The sequence below is a fragment of the Rhipicephalus microplus genome, chromosome 2, assembly GCF_043290135.1.
Source record: "Rhipicephalus microplus isolate Deutch F79 chromosome 2, USDA_Rmic, whole genome shotgun sequence".
NCBI classification, from domain to species: Eukaryota; Metazoa; Arthropoda; class Arachnida; order Ixodida; family Ixodidae; genus Rhipicephalus; species Rhipicephalus microplus.
This window is the reverse complement of record NC_134701.1, coordinates 172,471,034-172,486,742: the sequence shown is the minus strand read 5'-3', so window position 1 is coordinate 172,486,742 and position 15,709 is coordinate 172,471,034.

The following is a 15,709-nucleotide window of genomic DNA, read 5'->3' as shown; positions in this document are numbered from 1 at the left end:
CACAGCTACGTATAGATATTGCGGAAATTCTCGTTTGCTTACGTTACTTGTGAAACATAGATAGATAGGTCTAGCGATTGTTTTATCGAGCCCCCTGTATAAGAGCTTAAAGCGGCGAAAAACTATGCGAAACGAGCGATTTGCGGAACTTACGTTGTCGCGTATTGTGTACACGATTCCCGACAAAGTAAGTCAAAGCATTCCTTTTTGCAATTTAAAACGAAAATACTTCCTATTGTGAGCCATATTTATTCGAGTTTTTCTTTTTTCCTTCGAAGCGAAAGTAATTGCACAAGCAACGCATTATCAGCGAGCGAGAAAACGCACTGAGTTGCTGAGCTGTAGCTGGGCTGCATCGGCTCCTACATTCGAAAGGGGTGGCATTTCTGCATGATTCAGATGTCTCAGTGGGCAAGATGGCCGACCTATGCGCAACTCCGCTACCTAAGGGTAGCATATTCAATAACTCTAGGACACGCATATGAATGAGCTCTTAGCCTTTATTTCCTGTCATCCTCACTTCTGATCCTGAGACTTTAACCTTAAACAACCCCACAGAAAAGAAGCTGAAAACAAAATGTATATCTGCGTCGCACACTGAAATGGTATTGCTAAATATCTTGAAGTTCTCTCGAAGGTTATGTGCTACTACGCAAAACATCAGAAGAGATCACCGGCCATGAAGTTTTGGCGATAAAATGGGACATCTGATTGTGCCAACCTGAAAACAAACAGGATGGTTAGAAAGAACGAGGCGTGTGGAAACAACGTAAATGCATTAAGGCTTTGAGCTATCATTTTCTGGGCATTGTAGCGCAGAAAATTAATTATTCATGGACATTAGTGGAGATTTTCACTTCAACTTTTGCAATCAATGAACCTTATGAGTGAAAACCTCCTGTTTTTCTTGATTCCAGCAGCGGCGCTTTTTAACTTCAAATTAATTTGCCTGTGCCTTTAACGTCGTCATGAAACACAGGGCTGATTGCAAGCATTGTGGCTGCGAAAAAAAGACGACTTTCTTTGTGCTGTTCTGACTGCTGCGTCACGATGTGCTGTTGCGGTGCTGTGTTGGCACGTCTTGACGACAGACTCATGTCGGATTAGTCAGTCAGGGTACAGTGATTTCACGCGAAACGTGGCAGCCATTTTGTCAAGCACCTGAAGTGTATTCTGGAGAAATCGTGCAGATTCATTGCACAGAAAATAGTTTGTCCCAGGGTATTTTGGATAAAGTTACTTTTTATGCACGTGGGAGCGTTCTTACTTTTGCAGACTATCGTGTGAACGTTATTTGTTTGAAAGTTCATTCGGAGATTATTGTTATTTGTCTCAAAAGCATATTTGTTTTACTTGTTAAGCAACTTCAATTTTATAAGGTGATCAAAGTTTGAAAATAATATTCCAAGTTTACTCTTATACGTTCATTCAGAACGTTTCTCTAAATGTGTTCTTTTTTGGATTTTCCGCCTTGTAAATTCACACTCAATCGTGACACGAGAGTAATGCATATTCACTCTACGGTAAGCATATTCTCGATAGAAATAATTGCAGTCCGTCAAGAATGCTGATTTTAGAAGAAAATAACTTTTCAATATAGAAAATTGTTGGTTTTTCAACACCATACGCTATCTATCTATCTATCTATCTATCTATCTATCTATCTATCTATCTATCTATCTATCTATCTATCTATCTATCTATCTATCTATCTATCTAACTATCTATCTATCTATCTATCCAACTATCTCACCGCTTATATCAGGTGCTCTTATCCCTAAACTTTGGTAACCCAAATTAGTACGGTACAATAAGATGGTTTGACGAATACGACTCGCTGATTATGACATGAATAAGGTCACAATCCCGTCACGCACGTCGTCAAATAATATCCCCCAGACAGTGGCACATACCCGTTCGCGGGTATGTGCCACTGGTATGCGTGGACCTGCCGCAGGTGATTGACTCTTCATATCTACCCAGTAACGACGAGAACACCGACGGGTAATTTCAGACCCGCTTTCTGGGTCAACGCGCTTCACTGACCCAGCACGCCCACCAATTCGTCACGGGAATCCAGATAAGACGAAAGGCAGAAGCGAGTATAATTACAAAATTTACAAATAGCTGTGTCAACTAAAGGCTGCCAGTATTTCGCTCGGCTAGTCCACTACTTTTTTGTTGAACCGTCTGCGACAGTGGGGTATTGCGTACTGCCTCGTAACAATATGCTTACTCGACTTTTGCAAAAAAGTAAACAAGGTGGTCTGCCAGTCTTTCGGGATGTGGTGACCTTTCGAGACAGTGTTGATATTGCCACAAGGCAGTAGTGGTATTGGGGCATAAAGCAGTAGAGGGTCTCTGCCTGGAAGAAAAGACTACGAAGTAGATGGAGACTGGTCCCAGCCCGCCAGTGTGCCAGGCATTGTCGTCACGTGTAAACGTCCTAAATATCTGCAAATATACGTTTCCTTGTAAGATTATAATCAAGGAGGTGAGTGTACGTGGTATAGAGAAGATTAGCAAGAGGTTTACAGTGATTTTGTCTGGCCCTCGCAGCATGCCCCTTTTCTTCTCACTATGTGCCGCTTTGAGCTCATAGAGTTAAATAAAAAGCACGTAGGAGTTGGCAGCATGTCAGCACCTCTATCCGCAGCAGATCTGAAGGTGGCAGGTCACTCAGTGACCAGCTACCTTCAGATAGTTTGGCTCAGGGGCGAAGGTATGATCTCCATGTGGAAGAACCACGTTCCAGTGGTCACGGGGAGACACGGCCCCATAATTCCTCTGGTAATGTGGACCACTTCCCGATAGGGAGACAACGCCTGGGCGAGGGCCTCACTAGGGACGCGGCATGGCATAAAAAGAACAGTGCTTTGCGTAACTTGATGGCCCAGGGCACACAAAATGGTGACGCGCTTTTCTCGAATATCGGGGTGAGACGCGTTCACAATTTGGCCAGAGCAGCCTCACTGTTAACGGTAACTTCATAGTTACTACCTTCGAAGTGTTGAACACGGTATGCTTTTTCGATTCCTACACATAGGTACGTCGCATCAACGACGTCTTCACAACTTACCCCCTCAGGAACGACGCCATTGAAGGCAAACACATTCTTCACTGGCTGGCATTTTAGGATGTGCACCCACCAGCCCAAGAAGCCCTGAAGCTTAGCTCACTTAGCTTAGCTTACTTAGCTCGTAGTCAATACGGCTTCCACCCCACAATCAGTGTTTATAAAAAGCGTAGCTACTCAGAGTACTTTATACTCTTCCATGGGAGAGCATAAATCCAAAGTACAAGAGGGACGCGCTAATGCCTACCTATCGCACGATATAGCCATGCGGGTATAGTTTAAGCCTTGCTCAACACCCAGCTATCTTGATGTGATTCCCGCGCTCATACTTGTGGGCACTGTTGATAAAAAAAACAAATGTCACGCATATCTGAAGCGCGAAATGAATACGTAAGTATTATTTAGTGTGTTTCTTTATCAGAAAATGTTTTGACGCGTAATTCCAAAACCGCCGTGTTTCTTACACTGAAGTGAAAATGTTACGTTATGATCCCATAAGAGGGTGTTTTTGTTTTTTGTTATTGTTGTCATGTTTTCAACAATGGCGCAGAAATGGTCACAATTTTTCTAGTGCATCGTATATCACCAAAACATACTGAATATTGTCACGATGAGTCACAAGTACTGGAGGATTTATTAAACCACCAGGTAGCTAGCACTAGGGCGATGCGTCAGTCGTGGCTGGCTCTCGATCAGAGAAGAAGCACGCGATCTTCTTTTTTCCTCCAGATTGAGAGCCGCTCTTGCTGTCAACCCACTACGTGCTGGTGGCATTACCACCCCTTCCAAAAAAAAACAAGTACCAAAAAGAGGAAAGAAAAGTACATAGCAGCACCGCGAAAAAGTACATAGGCACGTGAAAAAAAATTGGAATTTCAGATAAAGTGAAAGTAGAAATTGAAGAGCGTGCCAATATAGGAAACGCCAATGAACGAGAAAGCAAGTTCACAAAAATAAACAAAAAAACACAAAGAACGCTGTACGGTAAAGGAAAAGTTACGAACAACGCGCAATAAATGGTTTCATGCGCAACACATGAACGACGTCCGGCCTCAGCAGTGTCTTGCTCCGTGCATGGGGTGTTGAGTCCGGAACCACTTCGTAGTTCACGTCACTGACGCGGCGTAACACTTTATATGGGCCGATGTACCGGCTCAGTAACTTTTCACTAAGGCCACGGCGGCGGACGGGCGTCCACACCCAAACTTGATCTCCGGGGCAGTAAAACACTTCTCTGTGGCGGGTATTATAGCGTCGTGCGTCTGCCTGCTGTTGCTGGCCGATGTGCAGTCGCGCGAGCTGCCGGGCTTCCTCAGCACGCTCTGCAAATTCTTCGGCGTCTGTTGCCAACTCGTCTTCGTCCTGGCACGGTAGCATTGAGTCTAGCATGGTCTGCACTTCGCGGCCGTAGAAAAGCCAAAATGGCGTGAATCACGTGGTCTCTTGCACGGCGGTATTATACGCGAAGGTCACGTAAGGTAAGATCCGGTCCCATGTTTTGTGCTGTACGTCGATGTACATTGAGATCATGTCTGCGAGGGTCTTATTCAGTCGTTCGGTAAGTCCATTGGTTTGCGGGTGGTACGCAGTTGTCCTTCGGTGTCTGGTGTTGCTCAGTTTGAAAACTTCGTCCGTAAGCTGCGCCTTGAATGCCGTTACTCTGTCCGTTATTATTCTGGAAGGAGCACCGTGTCGTAACACGATGTGGCGCATGAAAAATTGTGCTACCTCAAAAGCCGTGGCTCGTGGGATCACCTGCGTTTCAGCGTAGCGTGTCAAATAGTCGGTCGCGACGATCACTCATTTGTTGCTGTCCGCAGACATAGCAAATGGCCCGAGAATGTCCATGCCGACTTGGTCGAACGGCGTGCAGGGTGCTTCAATGGGATGAAGCAAACCAGCTGGCTTAACAGATGGTTGCTTTCGGCGCTGACATTCCCGACAGCTCTTGACGTACTTTTTGATGCTTGCTGAAAGTCCTGGCCAATAGTACCTCTTGCTCACTCTGGCAAGTGTCCTCGAATAGCCCAGATGACCGGATGTGGGTTCGTCATGGCAAGCGAAGAGGACGTCGTCTCGCATGTCTCGAGGAACCACCAGGAGGTAAGCACGATTGTTCGAACGAGCGTTCTTCTTGTACAGCACACCGTCTCGCAGGCAGCACGACGTCAACGAGTGGGATAAAATACGTGGTATGATTGCGCCCTGGCCCTCTAAATGATCAATGATTGGACGAATCTCTGCATCATCTCGCTGTCGTTTGCTCAAGTCTGATGCACTAACGGCGCCCAGAAAGCCTTCGTCTTCCTCTGCTTCCTGACTGACGACAAGAAAGGGTGCGCGTGATAGTGTGTCAGCGTCTTCATGCTTACGGCCGGACTTATGGACGATGGTGACATCAAATTCCTGCAGCCGCAAGCTCCAACGTGCTAGCCGACCTGAAGGGTCGCGCAGGCTTGCCAACCAACAGAGCGCGTGATGGTTCGTCACTATCTTGAAGGGACGACCATGAAGGTACGGGCGGAACTTGGGGATTGCCCACACGACTGCGAGGCACTCTTTCTCCGTAGTGGAATAATTCGCCTCGGCACGGGATAGAGAGCGGCTGGCGTAGGCTATCACTATTTCAATGTCCTCTTGACGCTGAACAAGCACTGCACCGAGCCCAATGTTACTAGCGTCGGTATGGACCTCCGTGTCAGTATCATCGTCGAAATGAGCGAGAACGGCCACTGATTGCATGCGCTGTCGCAGCTCATCAAAAGCTGCTTGTTGCTCGTTTTCCCAGACAAATAGCGTGTCGTCCCTTGTGAGACGAGTCAGAGGTTCTGCTATCTGTGAAAATCCATGAATGAATCGGCGATAGTAGACGCACAAACCAAGGAAGCGCCGGACGGCTTTCTTATCGACAGGAGCTGGTAACTCGGCAACAGCGGCAAGCTTGTCCGGATCGGGCCGGATTCCTTCGGCGCTAACTGCATGTCCAAGAAATTTAAGTTTTTGATAGCTGAAGTGGCACTTCTGTGGCTTTAGTGTGAGGTCCGCCGATCGGATAGCCTCCAGCACGCTGCGCAGGCGGTGAAGGTGCTGCTCGAACGTGGTAAAGAAGACCACCACATCATCAAGGTAGACAAGACAAGTCTGCCACTTGAGCCCTGTGAGGACAGTGTCCATCATTCGCTGGAAAGTTGCCGGTGCTGTACACAAGCCAAAAGGGAGCACTCGAAATTGGTATAGGCTGTCTGGAGTCACGAAGGCTGTTTTCTCACGGTCTCGCTGATCTACCTCGATCTGCCAATACCCGCTTTTGAGATCGAGAGAAGTCAAATAATGGGCACGACGAAGTCTATCCAGCGAATTCGCGATACGCGGCAGCGAATACACATCCTTTTTCGTCACCTTGTTAAGCTTTCGGTAGTCGACGCAGAAGCGTAGTGACCCGTCCTTCTTTTTGACAAGTACGACTGGAGATGACCACGGGCTGGTAGGTGGTTCAATAACGCCATCGTCAAGCATCTCGGTGACTTGCGTACGTATCGCTTCACGTTCTTTGGCCGACACGTGGTAGGAGTTCTGGTGTATCGGACGTGCGTCCTCGTACGTGATGATCCTGTGTTGAGAGATGGACGTCTGGCGGATCTTTGAGCAACTTGCGAAGCAAGACCTGAACTCGAACAAGAGCGCTCGTAGCGCAGTCTGGTTAACGGTGAACAGATCAGGATTGATGTCAATATTACTCATTGACGTGTCGGCGGTATCCACTAGTTTCGACGTGAGACAGTTGGTGACGTTTGCTACTTCGTGGGCAAACGCTATCGAAGTGCCACGGAAAAGATGTCGATGCTCGTTGCTAAAGTTGGTTACGAGCAATTGAGATCGGCCATCACGATGGTGTATTACACTTCTAGCTACACAAATGCCTTGCTGCAGGAGGTGTTCTAAATTTGTCTCAGCCACCACATCGTCATCGCCCAAACCACAACATGTTACGTCGACTAGAACACTTGCTCGTGGAGGAAGCGTCACGCTCTGTTCAGAAATGCGGAGTACGTCGACACGCCTTCCACCATCCTGCGCGTTTATTGCTCGCTGGGCTGAGAACTTGAGCGGCGCTCTTGCTGATCAACGATAGCTCCATTTTCCTGTAGAAAGTCAACTCCCAGAATGACGTCACGAGAACATTCGCGTAGAACAAGGCAGTTTGCTACGAATGTATACCCTTGAATCTGTACTCTAGTTGTGTAGGCACACAGTGGAGTAACGACGTGGCCACCAGCTGTCCGAATCTGCGAGTCATGCCACGGCGTGATGACTTTCTTCAGCTGCGTTGTCAGTTTCCCGCTCAGTATGGAATAGTCTGCGCTGGTGTCCACTAACGCATTAACTGCACAACCATCATTTGTCACTGCTATGTCGAGTGAAAGTCAGCCATCCTTTGCAGCAGTATGTGATGTCGGACCGGTTTCTGTACAGTTCCGCGTCAATAGGAGATCTTCAGTGCTTCGACGTTCAGCGACCCCGCCCCCAGAGGTTGCTTGGGCTAGTTTCCCTGGCGGGGGCTGGGAGACCGTGTGGTAGAATACCGCTGGGGCGTTGATGAAAATCACCTCGGTGATGGCGAGCGCGACTGGCGCCCGGCAGATGGTGGTGCATGCTGCTGGGAGAGGTAGTTTTTGATGTCGCGTGGTCTCTGGCCGTAACGGGGTGGCGGTGAGTACGCAGAGAAGCCGCGAAGCCCAGGACGGTGATATGGGCACTGGCGGTACAAGTGATCAGCTTCTCCACAGTGAAAGCACAGAGGCCGGCGATCAGGTGTGCGCCAAACATCAGACTTTCGAGGAGACGTGCGCCGATCGTCGATGTACTGAACTGGTTGCACTGAACGATGGGCGACAGAAGCACCAGGCACAAAGGCCAACGGTGGTGCCGTGTACGTGCCTTCGTAGTACGGTATGTGCTGCGCTGACTGTAGTGAAACAGCAGGGACAGGATGGACGAATAATGACGGCGATGCAGCAGGGCGTTTCAAGGCTTCCGCGTAGGTTGTCTCACGGCGGTATTCACCAAGAGCTGGCACAGCTGTATCAGGAGGCAAGGTGTCCCGGGGGGCCTGGTGTAGCTCATTCTTGATCACAGTTGCAATAGAGTTAACTGTAGGATGAGGTGTTACACCAGCCTTTTGTAACTGTTCACGTGCTATATCACGGATGAGTTCACGTAGACAGTCGTTGTTGGTTCTAGTGGCGGTGAAAATGTCGGCAGTAGACATGCCACTGACTTGCCTGTCGTGTTGGTTGGATCGCTGCTGCAGCATTTTTTCCATTGTCACGGCCTCGGACAAGAACTCCGCGACCGTCTTCAGAGGGCTTCGCACAAGGCCGGCAAAAAGCTGGTCCTTGACACCGCGCATCAAGTGACGCAACTTCTTGTCCTCCGTCATTCTTGAATCAGCCCGTTGGAAGAGGCGCGTTATGTCTTCGACGAACGCGGTCACAGTTTCGTTTGGCAGCTGGACGCGGGCCAGAATAGCTCGTTCAGCTTGTTCTTGGCGTTCAGCACTGGCATAGGTCTGCAGAAGTCTACGAGAGAATTCGGGCCACGTCGTCAGCTGTTCCTCTCGATTTTAATACCACGTACGTGCCCCGTCTTCGATATAGAAGTAGACACGACCCAGTTTTGCCGCGTCGTCCCACTGATTGAAGGTGGCTACGCGCTCGAAATCCGCCAACCAGTCCTCAACGTCCTCGTGCTTCGAGCCATGGAACGTCGCTGGTGCGCGTGGGCTTTCCAACGTATAGCGGTTCAACTTCGTGCTTCCAGTGCCGGTTGGCGAGGTTTGCACTGAAGCGCTAGTCATATTTGTCGACGTGGTGGGAGCAGTATCGTCGGCTTCCGGAGGCAATCCCCTGATTCGGCGGCTGGTCCGATGCACGGGAGTATTGACTGGCACTGAACTTGTATCGCGGCTTCCTGGAGGGGTCTGCAGCATCCGTGAGACTACCCAGCACTTCCACCAGTTTGTCACGATGAGTCAGAAGTACTGGGCGATTTATTAAACCACCAGGTAGCTAGCACTAGGACGATGCGTCAGTCGTGGCTGGCTCTCGAGCAGAGAAGAAGCACGCCATCTTTTTTTCTCCAAATTGAGAGCCGCTCCTGCTGTCAACCCACTACGTGCTGGTGGCAATATTAGAATTAACATAACGTGCGGAGTGTCTCAAAGTACGACGAACACGATGTTTTGTGCTGAAATAAATACTGAGAAAGTCGAAGATCCCCCGTTATTTACCTATTATTCATCAAATTGATCATTTTATTTTTACCGCAACAATTGGAATATTTTCATTATTGAAAACACTACATAAACACGCCACGTATTATACTGCGACACCGCATTCTTAAAGGGCCACTCACCAGGTTTGACAATTTTGAGATGAAAAGCGCAACGCGTTGACAAGGCGTTCATGATCACATCTGCCAAAATTTGCAACACTACGCACCGTGGAAAGGGGTCAAATTTCAAGAAGAATGCTGCTCCCCCTCCCCTCTGCCGGCGTGCGCCCAGGGAATGAGGGCATGACGTGGGCCTATGAAGGGCCCTACGTACACGACAATGCAATGACGCTGGTCCTCTACGTAGACGACAATGCTTTGGAACCATCAACAGTATACCACGTGACATGGGAAAAATTATTTAACACAACATGCATAGTTTCTGTATTTGTTGCTTTAAGAGAATAATAAAACTTGAAATAATAAATGAGGCGCAAAAAAGATTTGTGCGAGTTTTTCTTTCATTTTTTACCGTGAAATGCTTCGAGATGCTGGACTAATGTGCCAGCGTTTCGCATGCGTTCGTGGTCCACGGTCAGCGCATTGAGCAGATGATCACCGTGGAACGCTCCTACGTGTTCGCGCACTCATTGCGCTCATCTACTCTACCGCGTCTAAGCCAGCGTTTCAAAACTATCCCACTGAAACATGCAGAAGACCACAAAATAACGCTGGTCAACAAAGCAACGCTGCTCGCATGCTCGGGGGTTGAACTTGTTTGAGCACGCCATGCGCACGTCACCTTGTGGTCGGATGCTGAAGATGGTGGAGAAGAGATTTGCCTTACGAAGGCTACGCCGAGGAGCGGCAAGGGTTTCGAACTCGCTTCCTCTCATCCTCGTTCCCCACCGCTTCAAAAAACCTGTTTTTTCCGCTCGTGACGAACCGATCCCAAAAATTTTTGTGGCAAAATGCTCCTCATCGGACACCCAACAACTTCCACTGTTTAACTAAAATTCGGTATAGGGCCTGGTGAGTGGCCCTTTAAAGCACACTTCTTTATTAGCATGGCGTTAGATCAACAAAGTTACATGATGAACAGGGAACAGCCTTTTTAGGGACCATTCGCTCTTCTCAGCGTTTCGCCTTGCAACCCAGATCCCCTGAACAGGAGCGATCACCAGCACAAATATAATTCAATTACACGCAATCTATGGGACAAATAAGTGACACGACTTTTCCAGTGAACCACAAAAAATCAATTACCGGCTGTATAGTGAAAGTAAGGGCTTCTGAGTGGCGTGGAGGATTACTTGCATGAAGGAAGAATAAAATGTGCAAGAATCACAAGCGTGTTACAGCTTGCGCAAAAGATGGTAGGGCAAACTCGACAGCCGCTGTGTAACGAGTATGAAGCGGGCGTTGGATTCACGTACGTAACACAGAACCGCGCTCGGAAACAGAGCGATCAGAGCGAAGGTGTCTGAGCGAGACAAGCAAGCGAGTACTGAATGAAAGAGGAGCCGGTGTCTGTTGGTCTCGTCTACGCTCATCAGCGTACGAGCGCTTTTCGGTTCGATAATCCGAAGACACTGAACGCGTTGGCTGGCTACCAGTGCGCAGTTGCCTTTCAACTTCGTGTAGTTGTGTTGCTTGGTACTGTTGCTAGATGACGCTGAGGCTATGGTTTTGTCGAAAGCGTGCCCAAAGCGATAATTCTGCTCAGTAATATAGTACAGTGTTTACTGTTACCATAATACACAATACAGAGATCAAAAGTAACATATAAAATGTACATGGCTGTTAAGGCTTTATAAGCGCTCACAATGAACCAACCCCTAAATTAAACAGCACAGAAAGAATTATTAAAATAAACACACCAAAAACTGACCCTGACGCCTATAATAGACGGATATTTACTAGGAGGGTTGCCCCTGTTTTGAGTAGTACGAACAGCTAATAGTCAGAATTTTTTGAAACGGTGCAGTAATAGCGGAGTTACGCGCCTTTGATGATACAAAGAAAGCTCTCTATCGTTTCGATTTCTCCTTCGTTTGTCGGCTCCTCTCTTGCTTGGCAAGGACTCAACTTCACCGTTCTAGAAGGAAGAGCGTCAAGCGCACTAACGTGTGAGTGGTTAAACAGGTTCGTAACGACAAGCTGATGACGTGTTGACGTCATGACCGTCAGCTAAGGGGACGAACACTGCCGAAATGAGTAGAGAGTAGGGCATACTATTTCTTAAAATCTGGGGGGGGGGTGCCCTCGGCTCGCAGAGATGTCACGGTCTGCATTGTCTCTCATGACGGCTTCCTGAACACGATAGGTAGGTTTGATAGACTGATATGTGGGGTTTAACGTCCCAAAACCACCGTATGATCTGGAGCGCGTGACAGCGGCCTGTATGCGCGCTCAATAGGTACACACAATAACACCCATAGCAAAGAAGCAGTAGTTTACATCGGGGATTCGCAGCCAGTGACAATGGTAATAAAGATGATGAAATAGACGGTAAATATTTTCTTACGCAACGTTAACAGCCAGCGTTTATGGCGAGTACTCGGCCGCGAATACCGCAAGCCTCTCGCCGCCTTAGTTACTTGTCGGTGATCATGGAACATGGGTTGCCTCACTTGTCGATGCTGCGAACAGCTCAACGTGAATTGGGGGAATGCACGCACGATTTCTTCATAAGACACGCACATATCCGTGGCCTCTCGATTGGCCACCCGCTGTTTGCTCGCAATCAGCTGAACTGGTACATTCTTCGAACATTGTTAAACCTCCACACACACACACACACAAACACACACACACACACACACACACACACACATATATATATATATATATATATATATCCACAATAAGACTTTTTGCAGACAATTGTGTAGTTTACAGAGAAATACTAGTCATATCGATATGAGTGCACTGCAGTCAGACATTAACGAAATCGCCCGCTGGTGCTTCCAATGGCAAATGGAATTTAATTTTTCAAGATCGAAGTAAGTTAAATTTACAAGAACTACGAAACCTGAGCTGCATTCTTACGTGATAAACAATAGGCTAGTCGAAAAAGTGACCACAATATAATAGTTAGGATTTCATCTTGCACACGACCTCTCATGGAATGCTCATGTTGAGGCAATAGCCAGTGAGGCTTTAAGAGCTCTAGGGTTAATTAAACAAAATTTGCACTCTGCTAACCCGTCCACCAAACTTCTCGCATACACAACCTTAGTTCGCTCGGAAATGGAATACGCCGCTTTATTTGGAATCCTAACCAGCAATACCTTATTCATAAACTTGAGGCAATTCAAAACAAAACACCCCGCTTTATCACAGAAAAATATTATCGGCTATATAGCATAACCGCTATTGAAACGTCATTTATATTACCTACTCTAAAAATACCTTGGCTTATCGCATTGCTGTCTCATTAGCTCAGTCTTTATTTCAGTGAGTCGTCCTTTTCACAATCACAGATTAAACCAGCTCATCGCATTTTCTCCCTGTGGATCATGCTTACAAATACAACCCATGTTTGCCCGTACTAACTTCCTTCGTGACTCACCATTGTTTCTTGCAATTTAATATTAGAATAAACTACCAAGTGATGTTGTAATTCTGCGTGATCACGACACGTTTGTTAGCAAATTAATGGGGATGTGGAATTTAGAACTGTAACATTTTGTGTCTTCATTTTGTTTAGTCTAGTGCCAATGTAACATCGGTTGTCACACACCTCGTTTCATGCCTTACTGAATTTTGCATTGCCTTACTATGTCTCCTTTGGTGCGAACTTTGTTTCTGCGTTTACCATTTTATTTTGTATGTGTTCAGTGTAAATATTTCTGTTTTGAACATAAACCTGCTGTATTGTAACAACTCCCCCCCAATGTATTGCCCAAATGGGCCTTTGGAGGTTATGAATAAATAAATAAAAAAACAATAAACAGCATTTGTAATGTCAGCAATTAAGATGACTTTCATGTCATGTAGTGAAAATGCGCGACGGTGCTAGCGGTTCCTGTTGTTATTCTACACTGTAGTTCTCATATATTCATTTAGTTGTTGCAGTTAGTTGTGTCCGCAGTATTTAGATGGCGACAGAGCATTCTGCCCCCAATTACACGAAACATTGCCTTCTGTGGAAGTTTCCCTGCTGCATAACATATAGCCTGGTCATTCAGCGAGAGAAGCATGAAATAAACCTTGAAAGTAAATACTTGCAACAACTGGGTTATGAAAAGACACCACAAAAATACATTTAGAATATAAATGGATAAGTTTTCCCAGATCAACACAAATGAACTTGACATCATCTAGATCAGCTTTCCAGCGTGATGAGGTTAAAAGCTGAAAGGTTGAGTATGTAGGAAGTCGTACATATTACACAGAGTTTCTTCGCGAACAAAAACGTTTTTACCGGGGGTACCCCAACTTTAGAAAAAAAGTAAAGTTTGATACTTTCTTCGTGAAATGTGCAGTTAAATAATGTCTGCAGTTCATTTGGGTAGTTTCACAGCGTTTTATCACCCAGCTCCTAGGCGTCACCTCCTGCTTGAGCGGCGTCAGCGTTGTTGGCTTGCGACGTCGTAAGTGACAAAGTGAACGTGGATGAAAGAGAGAGAACCCGGAGTCTGTGAATATCAGGAAGCACTGGCCTCTCACTTGGCTTTCTTTCTCACGAGCTGGCCTGCTGATCGGGAGCTCATGCGAAGACTATCACTGCGGCTGATTTCGAGTGTCGCAACGGGGCTGTCTGCTTGTTTCGTGACGCCTGCTATCCACATAGTTGTATACGTATCACTGCAGCGTTCCCATTTACTGCTTTCTTTGTAACATATATTTATTGAAAAGCTGCAATAGCCAATAGCCAGTGATTCAAAAAGAGTTGTTTTACACCCTAAACGAAGGTGGTCTCAAAGTTTTTATTTAGAAGCGTCATAAATGTTAAAAATAAACGTAGTAACCTAATGCGTTTATTTTTTTCTTTTAGTTTTGATGCCGCATGTATTGTGGTAATTCATATACGTGAGCATTAACCCTACACAATTTCTGCCTCTGATGTGCATATATCCACAGCTATTTGACACTGAGCTTTCCTGCTTTCCAAACTTTTTCCGCTTTATTGTATCTTCGTGCATTCCTTGATTATTGGAGTACTGTAGAGGGTTATTGTAGAATAGAATGAAAGAGGTTTTTCGTGGTATATTTTCTACACGCTTCCTGTTAAAAAACTTTTAGCTATATCCTTTATGTTCGTTTTTTTTGTGGTGTCGTTTTGTTTGACGTCAATATAGTCTGTGAGCAAGTATACGACCATAATAGCACTTTAAGATAAGTGTCGACATTCGAAAACTTTCTATGAACAATCCTTTCAGCTCGACGCCACACTCTCACCGAAAAGAGTATGTCATTATTTTTGAGGCAATGATTGTAACAATATTGTCATCGTTAATTCAGTTGCGCTGCTCACTTTGATGATAATAACAAATGAAAATATTCATAAGCATATGTGTTCCCGTATATTTTCTCTGCTGCACTTCACTTGCTTCTCTGTTTTTACAAGACACGTCCCACCAAGATTTGCAGTTAAGCTAGGCTATACGGAACCAAGGAAGACGTAAATCTCAAGTTCTCAGGCGCTCTAATGTGGCTTTACGGGAACGCGGAAGTATAGAAGGCATTACCGTCGTAGCACAGCAAGCCATGTTGTCGCAATACAACCACAGCGTTCTCTTGAATGCGTCCTGCGGGTACACTGTATGGAAAGCCCCTGGGCTTGCTACAATCGTTTAGCTGGTGAGAAAAATAGCGTTGCCTCAGGCTGTCGGAAAACCGTGCATTAGGCGCTTTTGTAATACAGAGCTGCGAGGTATTGCTTGCGACATTTTATCTGCGTCATTCACGCGTGCTATGAATAGCTTCTAAAGGGAAATGCAGCCGTGTCCAAGCAATATTCACTAGTTTTACGTGAACCTTATTTGTTGCAAAAGACAAAAGAAAGGTACATACTAAAGAAAAAAAAGGACACTCGGTGAATGAGGACCAAATTGTTGTAACTCGTACGTACTGTTATAGGTATTTTATTAATAACTAATCTGCATTATGCATGTCTGTGGAAACTCTTATGAAGACATTATCCTTTACAAATTTCAGACTTTGTTGCGTCCCATTAATCTTCAAGTTGTATATGTTACGTGCCACCGATTGTGTTGTTTCCTTTTTTCTAGAACTGATGTACAGCAAATGAATTGCACATATTGTTTTATTCATCTTTGCAGATTATCTTAGATTATATCAACAAGATAACGCAAGGCAATGAAAGATAAGTAATCGAAGTTATTTTAAATG